The sequence below is a fragment of the Aethalodelphis obliquidens genome, unplaced genomic scaffold, assembly GCF_003676395.1.
Source record: "Aethalodelphis obliquidens isolate GAN/ISIS:26980383/991018 unplaced genomic scaffold, ASM367639v1 scaffold1, whole genome shotgun sequence".
Lineage (NCBI taxonomy): Eukaryota > Metazoa > Chordata > Mammalia > Artiodactyla > Delphinidae > Aethalodelphis > Aethalodelphis obliquidens.
This window is the reverse complement of record NW_020837945.1, coordinates 8,002,594-8,020,060: the sequence shown is the minus strand read 5'-3', so window position 1 is coordinate 8,020,060 and position 17,467 is coordinate 8,002,594. Positions and strand designations below refer to the sequence as shown.

Here is a 17,467-nt window from a genome sequence, read left to right as displayed (position 1 = left end):
AGAAGAAAGTGTATTCGGCTGCTTTCGGATAGAATGTCCTATACATATCAATTAAGTCTATCTGGTCTAATGTGTCATTTAAGGCTTGTGTTTCCTTATTAATTTTCTATCTGAATGATCTGTCCACTGGTGTAAGTGGGGTGTTAAAGTCCCCCACTATTATTGTCTTACTGTCGATTTCCCCTTTTATGGCTGTTAGCATTTGCCTTGTATACTGAGGTGCTCCTATGTTGCGTGTATATATATTTACAGTTGTTATATCTTGCCCCATTGGTTTATGTTCTCCATCATCATGGAGCTCTTCTTGGTTTTCCTGGGTAGTTTCCACACTAATCCTAAACTGAGAACAAAATGTTTTGTTAGATACTCTCTGCTAAATACACACCAAAACTGAAAATAGGTAAGGATCTGGAATAAAAGAAATGCTAGGTAACTCTGCAGAGCTCCACTTTTAAAATTCCAGTTTTAAAATTATAAATCCACATGATCCTAGCACTAGTGCAAAGGGCCAAGGATATGACTTTCAGGAAGACTGGTAGTCTGCTGTCCTAGAGCTATCTACTAAACTGAACAAGCATGTTTGCCAGGCACCCTGCAGGCCCTTATGATTCACAATTCATAATCATATGAGAGAGATTGATGGGTAGATAGATATGTGATAAAGCAGATCTAGCCAAGTGCTAATTCTAGAATCTGTGTGGTAAATGCCTGGTCACTGTACAATTTTTTCAGTTCCTCTCTATGTTTAAAAGTTTTAAAATAAAAGTTGGGGTGAAAATGGAAGTAGAGATACTTATACAATTTACGGGGAACATATATTACTCTTCCTTTGGTGAGTTGTCTCACATCTACTTACTGGATGCCGGTTATGAATTATGCTAAATCCTGAAGACAGACATAGTCTTCCCTTCATGTAGTTTACAGCCTAGAAAGGAAGAGAGATGGTTGAACAAATAATTCCAGTAGAATGTGAAGAATTATTGTAGGGCTCACTCCAGTGACCTCGTTTAACCTAATTATCTCTGTAAAGACCCTATTTCCAAATAAAGGCACTTTCTGAGTACTAAGGGTTAGGACTCTAGCATGTCTTTTTTGGAGGGACACAATGCAACCTATAACATGAGTTGATCAGCTTTGCATTTTGGAAAGATCCTTCTGACTGCAATCTCTGCAGAGTACATTAGGGGAGGAACATCACACAAAGCATCTCAGGAGACATATGTAGTAATCTTAGCAAGAGACGTTAGTAACTGGACAACGGTCATAGTAATAATGTAGGATGGAAAGAAGTGGGCCAATAGAGACACTTTAGGAGCTGGTCCCGATGTGAGCTCACACATGAGCTGGGAGAGTGAGAAGGGGTCTCCCTATGCATGAGGGGTTCAGGGTCCCACGTCTCACCCAAACCCGCATTCGCAGCAGGTATGACCATATGGCCTTTGTGAAACTTGTAGTCATCACAGGGAAGAGTGTTCACTTCCTGGTTCTCCAGGCCCTGGAGCTTCCCTTCCACTCTGAGATGCCACGCCCCCATTCAGCAAGAGCTCAAATTATCCATTCACTGATAATCATTAGATCATTCAGGAAGTCACTGAAGGGAAAACTCCTGTTTATTTCTGGAACCATCAAACTTCCATTTCACGTTCTTCCCTAGAAGGTATTTACGTGACTGTCTCTGATTTTTTTTTTAAGGGAACGTTGATGTCTGGGTGCTACACAAAGGGTTCCTCTTACATTACTCCAAATATGGGCATGAGACTAGAAGTAACAAGGCAAAAACTGTCTGTCTTCTGGAACTGAGCACACCTGCATGTGAATTAAATTCACTCTCTGAAAATGTCCATGTAATCTTAGAGGTTTAGTCAGGAACTCTGGAGGGAATGCTAGATGCCCTCAGTACATGTCCTCCCCTTCCTCTGGAGTAGTAAAAACTCCATTTTTTGTTCTCAGCTGTGTATGTGGTTGCCCAGAAGAATTTGTACAAGGGTGTCTCCATCACCCTTGTAACTAGGTGTGGCCACGTGACTACGTTCTGGCCAAAGGGATGTTAGTAGAAGCCACGTGTGCTACTCCTGGGAAGTATCTTTAAAGAGAAGGTGTAAATCCTTCTTTTCCCCCTTCCTCCCACTGCTGGCTAGACTTTGGGATGTGTTGGTTACAGTTTGAGGAGTCCTCTTGGACCTTGGGGTGGAGACTTCTTGCTGAGAATGGAAGAGGGACAGTTTAGAAAGAGTCTGAGCTCTTCCTGACCATGGACCCTCCATCCTGGCCCTGACTGCCTACACTTATGTGTGAGAGAAGGAAACTTCCTTCTTGCTGTAGTAGACAGAATAATACTCCCTCTCCCCCCAAAAAAAGATGTCTACATCCAAATCCCTGGAAACTGTGAATGTGTTACCTTACAAAGAGACTTTGCAGCTGTGATTAAGCCAAGGATCTTGGAAGAGGGAGATTATCCTGGATTATCCAGGTGGGCTCAAGTTAATTAAACGGGTCCTTAGAAGAGGAACGTCAGAGACAGGAAAAGGGGATGCAGTGATGGAAGCAGCAAAGGTTGGAGCGATGCACCTTGAAAATGGAAAAAAGAGCCGTAAGCCAAAGAATGCAGGTTCTAGAATGCCTCTAGAAACTGGAAAAGGCAAGGAAACAGTCTTCCCTGGAGCCTCCAGAAGGAACTTAGCTCTGATGAACCTTGATTTTAGTTGCAAAAGACTCATCTCAGACTTCTGAGCTCTAAAACTGTAACAGAATAAATGTGCGTTATTTTAAGCCACTAAGTATGCGGTAATTTGTTATAGCAGCCACAGGAAACTAATACACTTGCTTAAGTGCCTGTTATTTTCTGCTTTCTAACACTGGCAGCCGACTCCGGTCATAACTAATACAGAGTTGGGTATCCAGAAGTGGGAAGATGCACGCGGCAGAACCTAAGTTGCAGCACTGAGGTAGCAATTGGACGGTGAGGGCTCAGATACTGCAGGGAGGAAAAATGACAACCGTTAGTAGGAAAAATGACATTTGGTGGCATGTTCCCAGTATTACTTTAGAAAGCATACTACCTGCTGACCAAGGCTGCGCACTGGGAAAAATGATTGAAAAAAATCAGAATTTGGAGCACATTGGGCTGCTTCCTTCCACTTTCTGCAAAGTGCAAGAGAGAGGTGAACTCGGGGGGAAAGTCAGCCAGTCTGTAAACAGGGAATATTATTGTGCCAAGGAAGCCCTCTCTGCCTGGAGTCTACGATTTCATTTGACTGATAAACTGATAATCTGGGGTCTGCTTCCATACCCCAAGCAAAGGCAGCCCGGAAAGATGGTTTTACTGAGGTTTCCAAGTTTTACAAATGGCTTCATACTTCAATTTTTCTGCCCGAGGGTTAGAGCCAGTCCAGAGGTAAACCTTAGTGTAAGGGTGTTTTACTTTCCCAACCGAGCCCATCATTTCATGTGTCCTCAAGGTATTAAGGTGAAGAGAAGCATAGTGCACAGTAGCTAAAAGACCAAAGTCTTCAGACAAAAACTGTCCAGGCAAGTATTTGGGCTCCAGTTAGTTGAACACGGAATAGAGTTGCCAAATAAAACACAGGATGCCCAGGTACATTTGAATTTCAGATAAACCGTGAATAATTTTTAAAGGAAAATATGTCTCAAATATTTTAATTCTAGAGTATTTTTCATTGTTTATCTGAAATTTAGGTTTAACTGGGAATCCTGTGTTTTCTGTTTTTTAAATTTGCTCAGTCTGGCAACCCTAAAATGGAACAGACCAGAAACAAACATATCAGAAGCCTACTAAATGTGTGAGGGTATTCATTATATTGTTAAGGAAACTGGAAACTGTCTTGCAAACGCAGGTGACTCAGCAATCCGTAAAGCAACTCCTAGGACCCCATATCTGTTCAGCTCCTGAGAAGTGTATTCCCTCTAATGCTTACTTCCAATGTGGTTTTTGAAGATAAGGGACAGGGAAGTCCTCCTGCCGGGCAGGGCCAGAAGGATAACAAGAAGAGACTTTGGTCCAGAGCAGAGGGTATTCAGATGCGCTGACCAAGGAATCTACTCTGCTGACAGAGAAGGGGTTCTCACCACTCCTGCTCCCACAGGATTTGATCACTGCTATGGGCCAAGGATTTCCAGGTGCTTCCCATGAACCCCTTTTCCAAATGGGAGGTTTTATTGTAACTAGCTTTTCCTACTGCACGACCGTATGTTGCTCATTTTGAAGCAGATAACTTTTCTTTTAGTTTGTGGGTTTCCAGACCACAAAGAGTCCCTTTGGACCAATGGAGAGCTCCGTATACCACCCACAGTGCAGGTCTCTGAGCTGGAGGGACTTTGGAATCGCTGCTCTTGGGAAAGGTATACATCTGTATACGTGTGGGAAGAAAGGAGTGTATAGATATATGGGCAAAAGGGCAAGTTTGCTTTTTTGGCAGCTTTCCTTCCTCTTCCAACATCCTCCCCTTCTTCTGGAGCAGAATATCTTTTTGTGCAGCATGCTGGGATGTCACAACTAAGTTACAAGCTTATTCAGATATTGGTACCCTCACTTTCAGGGCAGATGAGTGAGTCTTGGAGCACATACAGCCTTTGGTCACAAACAGCCTGTCCTTTTGCTCCACTGGGCCGTCATCAGGAAATGGTTGGGATGCTATGAAATTAGAGACGGCATAGTCCACATAAAACCACTCTCACTTCTGAGACCGATTACAAGTTTGGGGGAGGCTCAAAAGCACCCTCAGATTCAATAATTCATTGGAAAGTCTCACAGAACTCGCTGAAAACTGTTCTACCCATGACTATCGTTTTTTACAGCGAAAGGATACAGTTTAAAACCAGCCAAGGGAAGCAGCGCACAGGGCTGTGTCCAGGAAAGCACCCAACATGGAGCTTCCACTGTCCTCTCCCTGTGTAGTCATGGATAGTGTTACTCTCCAGGCATCAATGTATGACAACACATATGGAACACTGCCACCCAGGAAAGCCCACCCAAATTTTGAGTCCAGGGTTTTTATTGGGGCTTCTTCGTGTAGTAATGCTGACTTATCAGATAGCTGATCTCAGTCCCAAGCCCCTCCTGAAGTTGAACTAATACCCAAAGCTCCCTCCCTAAATCACCCTAAGTTACATAGACTTTCTGCCATGGCCAGCCCCCAACCTAAACAAAGACACATCTATTGAGCATGGCGACCTATTAGAAGCGGAAGGCAAAGGTCAGACCTCTCTGTGGGCAAAGTTAAATTCTTTACTACACAGATACACTCTTCTACAATAATAGAACCCCAATTCTTTTTCTTTCTTTTCTTTTTCAGCCGCACCACGCGGCATGTGAGATCTTAGTACCTGCAGTGGAAGTGCGAAGCCTTAATCACTGGACTGCCAGGGAAGTCCCGGAACCCCAATTCTTAACTGAGCACAAGGCACCCAGAATCCGGAATCCCAACCTCGACCAGAATCCCAACCTCCTGTGTGTCTAGTTGTGACGATGTGACCAAATTCTAGGCAATGGGATATGAGTGGAGGTGGTATTTGTCACTTCTGAAAAGTGTCCTTAAATGGAGACCATTTCTCCGCCCCTCTCTTTCTTTTTGCTGCCTAGATGGGGATTCAGGAGCTGTCTTGGCCCGTAAGGTAAAGCCTCATGTTGAGGATGGTGAGCAACAAGGTGGAAGGAACCTGGGTTCCTGTTGACTGAGGCACCCTTCATACGGCTGTTAAGAGAAAACATTAAATCATGTTTAAGCCAGTGTTACTTTAGATTTTCTGTCATTTGCAGCAGGATCTAATTTCAACATTTACTTGAAACTTACTTTCATATCGCTTACATCCAGTTTTGCAAAACTCTTTGCTCATCACTCACTGGACTCCATCTTTAACCCAACTCACCCACAGGCTGTCAGATGCTCCCCAGTCATTTCCTCTCTGTGGTAACTCTTGCCTGTCTAGGACACTGGCCTTTATCCCAAGCCTTTATCACATCCAGGCATTTCACTTTCCATTTTCAGCTGAGGCATGAGGAAAGGAAAGGGATGTTTTCTGATTATATGATCATATTTTCCATGGCTAATAGATTGGTGACTGACTGACTTAACACCTAAACTTTATAGTTAAACTTACAGGTCAATTTTCTTGATACACCTCTTAAAAATTGAAGAACAGATATTCGCTTAATCAGAATGAAGATTTATAAACCTTTCTAAAACCGAATATTTGAATTTTATCCACATTTTATCAAAATGTAGCAGTGTTCCCTATGCCCAGTTGCTTTGTATCATGTACACAGAAGGATACAGGAATATACAAGGATACAGCAGGATAAACACTACGTTTTTAATTTTTATGATTTGGCGTTTTGTCGTCCATTGTTCTTCATAAAGACTTCGTCCCAGCTTTTACAGGCATCTAAGAAGTTAATCATTGAAACATAAAGGATGGGAGTTCCCTAGTGGCCTAGTGGTTAGGCTTCCAGGCTTTCACTGCTGTGGCCTGGGTTCAATCTCTCGTCGGGGAACTGAGATCCCACAAGCTGTGTGGCGCAGCCAAAAGACAAACAGACCAACAGAACCAACCAAATAAAAGAAAATAAAGGATGAACTAATACCACGTCTTAGATTATGGAGACAGGGATTTTACCCTTCCCTTATTTAAGAGCAGCAGGACACTGGGACATCGTGCAATCTCTGTCACCTTCTTCATGGTCTACCAGTCTTGAAACTGGAGGCAGGCAGAGGGTGGAAGAAATGACACAAACCCAAAAGTCTGACTTCTCATTTGCCTACATTAATGACCTGACTTTCTCATTTTCATGGTAGAAAGAGATATGTGTATATCTGAAATATAAAAGTTAATTTTCTCATTACTGCCCAGTCAAAATCAATATTTAAAACTTCAATATGTATCAATGATGTGATTCTTACTTTGCTCCATTACAAACTCAAGGAAAGAAAAGATGTATAACACCTGAAGAATGGAAAAGTCATAAAGCCTTAGGAAGGTTACCAAATAACTTTAGGAAGGTTGTCTAATCATAATTATTAGACAAGGACTTGACAGGGATTTGTTCCCTCAGTGAAAAAGGCCTCATGGAATCTTCTTGCTGAAAGGAACCTAAGGACTTAATGACATGAGTTTCCTCCAGATGAAATAACCAAGGGCCCAGCGAGATCAAAGTAGATGCCAAAGGTCACCTTGCTAATTAGCAGCAAAGCTGGAAGCAGCATCCGAGTTGTTCTCGACATCCCATGTGTCCTCTGTGATGGTTACAGAAGTTTCATATCATCAAGGTTAAGATGAAAGAGCTTCTCCTAAGCTGCAGACGTGTTTAGATGCAACCTCAGCAAACAATTGGATCCACTTCACCTGTGTTCTTCTGATTGGAAAGAAACTTGTATTCTGGGGAAGTAAAAGATTTCTGTCTCCAGAATAATACAAAGACTATTTTCCTGCCGAACCAAATCAAACCAAACCAAAGAGAGAACGTGTTGCTGTCCAAAGGTCCTCAGCAACACAGATCAGCTAAGGAATAACACTAACGTCATAGCTCCTCTTGTAACTTGTTCATTCCTTGAGGATGAGAATCACTCAGCTTTGTATCTCCTACCCCACTTAGCACATCGTTGGTGCTGAAATTTCTTTTTAATGAATGAAGTATATAAATCATTGCTTTGTTGCCCTAGCATTGTACCCCTTTCAAAAGAAGCACTCAGTAAATATGTGTCTAATTTCCTGTGCTGTCAGAAATATTGTTTAATCATACTGTTAAAAATAAAGACCTCCAGGGCCGACTGAACTAAATTCTCCAAACCACTAGATGCTCTTTCCTCTTTGGGCCACTCAGCTGTGCAGCCGGAAATGGATCGTGGGGAGAGAGCTGCAGCTCTTCCTCAAATACCCCGGAATGTTGGCTATGTCAGAAAGTGTTTGGAGAATGCTTCGGAAGCTGAGAGAATATTTCCAAAGCAATAGACACACAAAGATATTTGAACCAGAGAATATGCACTCGAAAATAGATGCATGGAGCGCATCCATAGAATACCAAGTTTTTACCAGGTTTAGGAGCTGCAGCCCATTACCATGAACCCAATAATTAAGGTAACTATAAAACATGCGTTTGCACTCAGGCATGTAGTTTTACATTGATCTTCTTACAGTAAAATACGTATAAAATTGTGATCAAACTCATAGGCATATTATAAGTGATAAGACCTGATAAAGGACACTAGCATGTTTCAGGAAAAAAACCTGTAGAAACAATTATATCTTTTTAAAAAGACATACAATGATTTTTCACTGAAAACTAGGTATCTTTAGTTGAAATCTGGGAATACAGCTAAGTGTTGGGCCCACACTAGGATAAACAACCTCTCATATTCTCTGCCAATTCACACAGTCAAAAGGATGTGCACGTTTCCTCAACAGACAACACAGACACAGGTAGGAATTGTCTAGGTTTGCAGTTTCTAGTCCTGAGAAGATTCCCACCATATCAATGTGAAAACGTGCTGTTTCAGAGAGTTGAGAGCAAATCAAGACATTGAAAGGATCGACCCAGTGGAATACGACGCAGCAAGAAAAAGGAACAGACTACCGACCCACACCACAGCCTGGATGGATCTCAGAAACTTTCCACTGAGTGAAAGTTGTCAGACCCAAAGACTGCATACTTAAAGATTCCACTTATGTGAAATTTCTAGCAAACACAAAATTATAGAGACAGTGTAGAACGGCAGTTGCCCGAGGCTACGGGTGGGAGCAGGGAGCAGACAGGCAAAGGTAGCTTTCCAGATGGAGGGAAGTGCTAAAAAACTGGATTGCAGTGATGGTTCGTAAATGTATACATTCACTAAAACTCACCAAACATACCCTTATAAGAGTGATGTTTAAATTATACTTCAATGAAGCTGTTCTTGTAAAAAGGAGAAATTAAGAGATGATTCTTTCAGGGCCAGCCTGTTGCACAAACAGGTTGCCTCACCTGTAATATTCATGGTAGCCATTGTACTTTCCAAATGTGAGAGGATCTCTCCACAAGGGGTGCTTTGACATACACATCTAGATACTGTTATATCAAATCAGGTTTCCAAAATTAGAAGGTACAATTTCTAAGCATAATTTTTATTCTATTAGTGTACTCACAGTACCAATGCCATGTTCAAGAATGTCAGTACGTTGAATTGAGGGAAACAAACAAAAAGCTTCCCTGATTTGGGGGAATGGTGGTGTGACTGGGAGCCCAGCTTCACGGGCTTTTCTTGAACCAGGCAGCTGTTTAGGGCAGCTCCCAGGGCAGGAGGAAAGGTATTTAGGGTGTAGACTTAAATGCCTTCACTAACAACTGTGGTATGCTGGCTACACTCATCCCTACCACCACAGAAATGTGGGGCAATTGTATCAGGAAAATTCATCCTGTTCAAAGGGCAAAGAATGAATGGAACATTCAACTTGACTGGTGTTTCTCTGCAGCAAGTGGTTCTCATACTTGAGTGGGCATCAAAAATCTCCGGACTTGGGCTTCCCTGGTGGTGCAGTGGTTGAGAGTCTGCCTGCCAATGCAGGGGACACGGGTTCGAGCTCTGGTCCGGGAAGATCCCACATGCCACAGAACAACTAGGCCCATGAGCCACAACTACTGAGCCTGAGTGTCTGGAGCCTGTGCTCCGCAACAAGAGAGGCCGCGACAGTGAGAGGCCCGTGCACCGCGATGAAGAGTGGCCCCCGCTCGCTGCAACTAGAGAAAGCCCTCACGAAGAAACGAAGACCCAACACAGCCAAAAATAAATTAAAAAAAAAAAAAAGATCTCCTGACTTGTTAAAAAGTCAGGTTCCCGGGGCTGGGGCCTGAGGCTGCCAAACTGGGTGTCTGGGAAGCAAGACCAGAGTCTGAATCTTTAATGAGCCCCCAGGTGATTTTTATGCTGATGGTCTTCAAAACACAGGTTAAGGAACACTGAAGAAAGAGAAGAAAAGCAAAGAAAAAGAAGAGAAGAGAAGAGAAAAGGAAAGAAAGGAGAAGAGAAGGGAAGAGAAGAGAAAAGGGAGGGAGGAAGGAAGGAAGGAAGGGAAAGGAAGAAAGAAGGAAAGAAAGAAAGGAAGGAAGGAAGGAGGGAGGGAGGGAGGGAGGGAGGGAGGGAAGGAGGAAAGAAAGAAGGGAGGGAGGGAAAAAGAAAGGAAAGAAGGAAGGCAGGAAGGAGGGAGGGAGGGGAATAAGGAGTGCCCCATGAAGGAGGTGAAGATGAAGATGAAGAAGGTAAAGGCCTTGCTGCCTGGGTACCTTCACTGAGTTTAGCTTTAATTCCTTCTAAGCCACCAGCTGTGTTTCATCTCCACATCTTACACTGTGTCCTCTTTACCTGTCTCTTAGCCCTGCTTTCAGGCCGAGGAGTCTCACCTGTGTTGGACTGGAGACAAATAGTAGTTAAAGCATTTTCTCTTTCATGCCCCCCACCGACCCCCATGGGCCAAGACTGAGCTAGAGACAGATTAAGCCTTTGCTCACTGACCGGTAGGGTGGTCTTCACCTTGGGATCCCTGGAGAGGAACCTGCAGGGGATTCTTTGCTCTGAAACGTTGCTGAGGGGGAGGGAAGCAAGAGTCGACTGGATCTGACGGCCCAGCCCGGAACAGAACGCCTCCCCTGCTGGGGACACCTGTTGTCACGTGGGGAGAGAGGAACGCCCTCCTGCCTGCACACAGTGGTCCACGTGGACTCCTTAGCTCTAGAGATGCTTCTGCTTTCCATCCTCCTTGGCAACAACCCAGCCGGTGGATAGTGGCCCTTGGCTATCTCTGGGAGATTCTGCCCACCCACCAGACCACATGGGTACGCCATGTTTACAAACATGATAGCCATGTTTGTAACACACATGTGACCCACTGCCTCAGTCACTGGTGATTGGACCAAGAATGGACACTTTACCCAAACTGGCCCAATCGGAGCCCCTTTTCCTGGAAACTTGCAATTATAACTAAGATATTCCCATCTCATTGTGGGCTGGTTTCTCATACAGAGAAGGAGGAAAACTCAAGAACTTTAGCATTGCTTTTTTCTACTCATGAGGAAGGAGCAGCTAGAAATCTAGGAAGGAGAAAGGAGAGTTGTGTGATGAAGAGGACGCCCCTGGGGTGACTGCATTTATTTGCCAGTTCTGTCCCTTCTGGGGCCCAGCTGACCTCCCGAGCTGCATTCAGTCCCCTGAGACGCTCCAGTACTATTGGAATAAAGGGTCCTTCTATGGTTCTTTAATCCAGCTCTGCCCTGCATTCAGAGTCCTCACGAGTCCAGGTGCGATCCTATTTCCCTTTGGCCATCCCTGTCTTTGTTTTAACTCACATCCCTTCCTTCTGCAGACAGGAAGGCAGACCACATTGTCTTCCTGATGGTGCAAAATGAGAGCTTTCCTCAAAAACTGATTTGGTTTTAATTACTGACTATAATATAATATGCTGACTGTATTTGAAATTATGAAATAATAATTAATTTTTAGGTGCAAAAATGGAACTATGAATATGTTTCACTTAAAAAAGCATCCTTGTCTTTAGAGTTACATATTGAAATATTGATGCTTGAAATGATATGATGTCAGGATTTGCCTCTAAACAATCCCACAGGGCAGGAAGTGGGTGAGGCATAGATGAAACAAAGTTGACCTTGAGCTGATAATTGTTGAATCTGGGCGACTGGGGTTTATTGTACGAGTCTGTCTACTTTTCTATATGTTTAAAATTTTCCATAAAAAGAAATTCTAAAAACACCAATGGGAAGTTTTTCAGGGGATTACCTCTGAAATGACACGAAAGTATCAACGTTCAAAAGTAGGAAGAAGCTTTTTAAATTAGAGATCTAAACGTGTCACTCCAAAGGCAGTCACCCCTAATGGGAGTGGGTCTCAAGCACCGTTCAGCTAGTGTGTGAATAAAAACACACCAGGTGTGTGTGTCCCCCCTTCCCTTGAATGGAAATAGCAACTTTGAGTTTGTGTTCAATTCATCTCTGATGATGCAATCCAAGATAAAATATCCAAAGATCTATAGCTTTTTTATATTAAAAAAACTACACACTTGACTATATACTTAGTGATTTTTATTTTATTAAAAATTATTTGGTAGATTTAAAAGAAACATTATCTCAAAGTAGAATATTTTCCAAATAGGTTGAAAGCATGTGTGCAAGAAAAGAAAGCATCTTGGATGCTCTCCAATAGCTCCAAAAGGCTTCATGTATCTATGCACACCTTCTTATTTAGAGCAGTGAGTAGGAGGTGGAGGTGGAGAATGCTTGTTGAGTATTCCAGAGCATCTGATTTCGTTCTTTACATATTCACTATGGTTAAGAGTGGTCTTTTCCGGGGGTGTGGGTTTGCGGAGAAGTATTTAAAGTTTAAGTTGTGATTGTCCATTTCACCTCCATCCCAACCCATTTTCAAGGTGGCCAAAGTCAGTTCTCTGTAGGAAAGCCCAAGGGGACCATCTGTTCCTTGTATGACCCATTGCTGTCCTGATTATATGGATGCTCTCACACTGTAGACACATTCTGGGGTGTCTGCCTGAGGCCAGGAGCCCCAACTGCCCTTTTAGTATCTGAATGTCCATTTCTTTTCATTGGTCCTTTCCTCCATCAGCTTTATTTGCTCCTTCTATCCATTCAGGTTTACTTTGATTGGACTTTGCAACACTCCACTCCTGACTGGTTTTTCTACTGTAGGCTTTTGCTCTTGTAACACACGTGTACTCAAAGCAATTCATCCTACTGCCTTAGTTATGGCTCCTTTGGTTCCAAGCACTGAAGACCCACTCTACTTCATGGAAATAGGAGTTCATTGCAAGGACAGTTTTGATCAAAACATACTGGGATCAAAAAAAGGAAAGAAAACCAACAAAAACCCCAACCAAACCCATTTCTACACTCAAGAGCGTGATGACTGCCTTCATTGCATCTCCAGGTGTTCATGACTTGAATGAGACTGAAGGTTTAGAATCACAAAGATGGCACCTAAAGATCTCCTTGTTAATATGAAATATTTATACCACAAAAATAAAGCTAATAATAGAGCTGAGTCAATGAACCAATTAATAGCTGACATCAGTTTTCCATGGAGCCGGATTCTTTCACAGTGAGGGTGCTATTAACAGGAAATAAAAACATAGATGAGGCCTCACATCAGTACATCCCCAACCCAGGCTAAATTTTCATTACGTTCCAAACTTCAGACCTTAAAATAATATTTAATTTAAAATATTTTAAAGAAAAATGTAAAGGTCTCTTAAACTACAATTTCTTCTATAGATTGTACTTCTATAGATGTGACTGACTATGAAATAAAGTATCCTATCATATCATATGATTGTTTAAGACTAACACGGTAAAATTGCTTACGGTCAGACATAAGAAGAATTTTGTTCAACCTATTTAGTATGTTTGGACTATAACTTCGTATATTATATAAAGGACTTTTGAATATTTTTGTCCAGTACCCTTTTTCACCTTTTAGCTATTATGCATAATGCTGCTATCAATATCTGTGTAGAAGTCTTTATGTAGACATATTGTTTTCATTTCTCTTGGCTGCCTGCCTAGCGATACAGTAAACCCTGAATTCAAAGTTATCCAAAACAATATTTAACTTTTTCCCTAAATATTCTGATATTTTCTATCATGTTCTCTCTCTCTCTCTGTTTTGTTTCGTTTTGGCTGTACCGCATGGCACGCGGAACTTTCCCAACCGGCCTAGACCACCAGGGAAGTCCTCTCTCTTTTTTTGAAAAGGTGTTGTTATGAGTCACAAAGCTGATGTCACAAACTACTTATGCAAAGTGACCTGAAGTTTGGAAAACATCGCTTTATTAACAAATAATGACAAAGAGTATTTAGTGATAACAAACATCCAGGTAGTCATTGCATGGATTTGAAAAATCCTAACGTTTTCCTGTATCCACTTTAGATTATTTTTTAAATTAAAATATTGTAGCTGGAATCAAAGACCTCTTTGTACCCCTCTCGGGTCCAGTGCATCTTCTGCCTTCCCAGGAGCAAGAACTATTCTGAATTTGGTGGCTATTGTCCCCAGGACAGGTTTTCACGTAACTACTACCAATGTACGGATTCATAGCAATACATAATATCGATTCCCATGTTCATGAATTTAAAACAAATGTTATATTATGCTGCAACTTATTTTCTTTCCTATCATTGTTTTTAGGTTTTATCCATACTGATGGATTCCTTTCATTCATTCATTCATTCATTTCATTCATTCTAGTTCATTTAACTGTTATTATATTCTACTGTATGAATATCCTTCTGCCCTTTTGTCCCTCCCACCCTCCCAAAACTTTTTGAGACATTGATGAAGAGAATGTAATTATCAAAGTAGAATCTGATTTACATAAACAGGTCAGAGAAACCACCTGCTTTTCCAAACCCCTGTCTCATATGTGTGAGGATCACCATCAGGGACACAGAATTACCAGGACTATATTTTCTTTTTTAAAAAATGTATTGACTGGGCTTCCCTGGTGGCGCAGTGGTTGGGAGTCCGCCTGCCGATGCGGGGGACATGGGTTCATGCCCCGGTCTGGGAAGATCCCACATGCCGCGGAGCGGCTGGGCCCAGGAGCCATGGCTGCTGAGCCTGCGCGTCTGGAGCCTGTGCTCTGCAACGGGAGAGGCCACAACAGTGAGAGGCCCGCGTACCACAAAAAAAAAAAAAAAAAAAGTATTGACATAACTCACATGCCATAAAATTCACCCTTTTAAAGTAAAAATAAAACAAAACAAAATAACATAAAATTTACTGTATGTTCATAAAGTTGTGTAAATGTTGCAACTATCAAATTCCAGAACATTTTTGTCATCCCCAAAGGGAAACTCTGCGTCCAATAGCTGTCAGCCCCAATCCATTCTCCTTCCAGCCCCTGGCAACCACAAGTTGCTTTCTGTTTCTGTGGATTTGCCTATTCTGAACATTTCATATAAAAGGAATCATACAAATATGGCCTTTTTGACTGACCAGCTTTCCTCACTTAACCATAATGTTTTCAAGGTTCATCCATGCTGTAGCTTGTATTGGTACTCATTCCTTTTTATGGCCAATTAATATTCACTGTATGGATATACCACATTTTGTTTATCCACTCATCAGGTGATGACATTTGGATTGTTTTCACCTTTTAGCTATTATGCATAATGCTGCTGTCAATATTTGTGTAGAAGTCTTTATGTGGACATATTGTTTTCATTTCTCTTGGCTGCCTGCCTAGGAATGGAATTACTAGGTCATACGGCAACTCTATGTTTGATTTTTGAAGAAATGCCAGACTGTTTTACAAAGCAACGGCTGCATTTTACACTCCCAAGAGCAAAGTATGAGGGTTACAATTTCTCCAGACCCTTGCCAACACTTGTCATTACCTGCCTTTTTTTTATAACCATCCCAATGATGTGAAGTGGTATTTCATTGTGGTTGTGGTTTTGATTTGTATTTACCTAGTGACTAATGATATCATGCATCTTTTCATATGTTTACTGGCCGTTTGTATATCTTCTTTGGAGAATGTCTATTCAAGTCCTTTTCTCATTTAAAAAAAGTGGATTATTTAATTTTTTATTATTGAGTTGTAAGATTTCTTTACATGTTCTATATACAAGTCACCTACTGGATATATGATTTGCAGGTATTTTTTTCCCATCCTGTGGGCTGTCTTTTGACTTTCTTGATAATGTTCTTGGAAGCACAAAAGTTTTTAATTTTGATGAAGTCCAATTTCTGTATTTTTTCTTCTGTTGCTGGTGCTCTTGGTATGGTATGTAAGAATCCATTGTCAAATCTAAGATCATAAATATTTACTCCTATGGTTTCTTCTAAATGTTTTATAATTTAGCTCTTACGTTCAGGTCTTTGACCCATTTTGAGTTAATTTTTGTCTGTGGTGTGAGGTAGGGCTCTAACTCCATTCTTTTGCACGTGGCTACCTAGAGTCCCAGCACTATTTGTTGAAAAGACTATTCTTTTCTCATGAAATTGTCTTGGCACTTTTCTCAAAAATCAATTGACTTTAAATGTATGCTCTATTTCCAAACCCACTATAGCCTACAGTTGTACCTTGGTATCTGCGGGAGATTGGTTCCGGGACTCCCCTGCAGATACCAAAGGCCAAGGATGTTCACAGCCCTTAGTGGGCCCTCCATATCCTCAGTTTCCAAAGTCGAGGATTCAACCAATCAGAGATCCTGCACTAAGCTTATGATCCTCAGGTTGGTTGAATTGGTGAATGGGGAACCCACGTATATGAAGGGTGGTCTGTATTTCAATGAGACTTGGGCCTCCTCTGGCTAATAAACCAGCTTATTAGGGGGAAGAGAAGACAATCAAAACCAGAGGCAACACACACTGCCCTGTGAACCACTAGGAGAAAAGTGCTATCAGTAAGACCATTTCACAGGTAAGAGGCTCAGGGCGAATAAACAGTAGCTGTCGAGGGAGCGGCGCTTTGCACCCAGTGCTGCCTTCTTGCAAAGCTGCGGTTTGTGACTCCTTTCCCAGGCTGCCTTCCCTCTCGAGGTCTATTAAGGAGGACAGTAATAGAGAAAGCAGCTCACCTGGGTTGAACGCTTTGTGCGCGCCATTCCTCACTTTGGGAGGCCCGTTGATTGGTAGGAAATGTTTCCGTACCCACTGTGCGAAGGAGGAAAACAGGCTCACAGCGCTGAGAGTTCTCCATCCCCAGCCCCTCGCCAGCCTCCACGCTCCATCTCTTTCTCCTCGCGCACCCACACTCACCTTCTTGAGCGTTTGCTGCTGCACGATGTGGGCCTTCTTGGGTGCGATAAGGCGACCACCCTTCCTTAAGTTCCCCCACCGCCAAGGTCCTGCTGTTTGTCTGCCTCTGTGCCTGGAATTTGCGCCGCCCCTGCGCCGAGTCCAGGCAGGCACCAGAAGAGGCGGGGCCGTTGATTTTTACTTGTCTTTTAAAGTCATACTTGGCAAAACCAAAAAAAATTTTTATTTTTTCATTGAACTATAGTTGATTTACAGTGTTGTGTAAATCTCTGCTGTGCAGCAAAGTGATTCAGTTATACATATATACATTCCTTTTTTAATATTCTTTTCCAGTATGGTTTATCATAGGATACTGAATATAGCTCTCTGTGCTATACAGTAGGACCTTGTTGTTTATCCATTCCGCATACAATAGCTTCCATCTGCTAATCCCAGCCTCCCACTCCATCCCTCCCTCAACACCCTCCCCCTTGGCAATCGCAAGTCTGTCCTCTATGTCCATGAGTCTGTTTGTGCTTCCTAGGTAGGTTCATTTGTGTCATAGTTTAGATTCCATATATAAGTGATAGGCAAAGTAAAAACTTACTAGCCATATACCAATCCACACAATTTGGTCAGTATATTTTACTGGTGTCTAAAGCAAAAAAGTTTGGAAAATGCTAGTTTAATATCTCATGGTTATGTGGAATTTC

At 42.2% G+C, this 17,467-nt stretch overlaps 1 long non-coding RNA gene across 2 annotated transcripts; it reads right to left on the bottom strand.

Annotated features, from left to right (window-relative positions):
• Window positions 1-4,254: 4,254 nt before the first annotated feature.
• Window positions 4,255-16,876, bottom strand: LOC113615574 (uncharacterized). Of its 2 annotated transcripts, none has more exons than XR_003431060.1 (3): window positions 16,776-16,876; window positions 16,595-16,670; window positions 4,255-5,711 (listed from the first exon to the last, which is right to left on the bottom strand). It is a non-coding gene; the product is annotated as an uncharacterized LOC113615574 (long non-coding RNA). The 2 variants fall into 2 exon arrangements; XR_003431061.1 differs by lacking the exon at window positions 4,255-5,711 and adding an exon at window positions 12,065-13,118.
• Window positions 16,877-17,467: the final 591 nt, after the last annotated feature.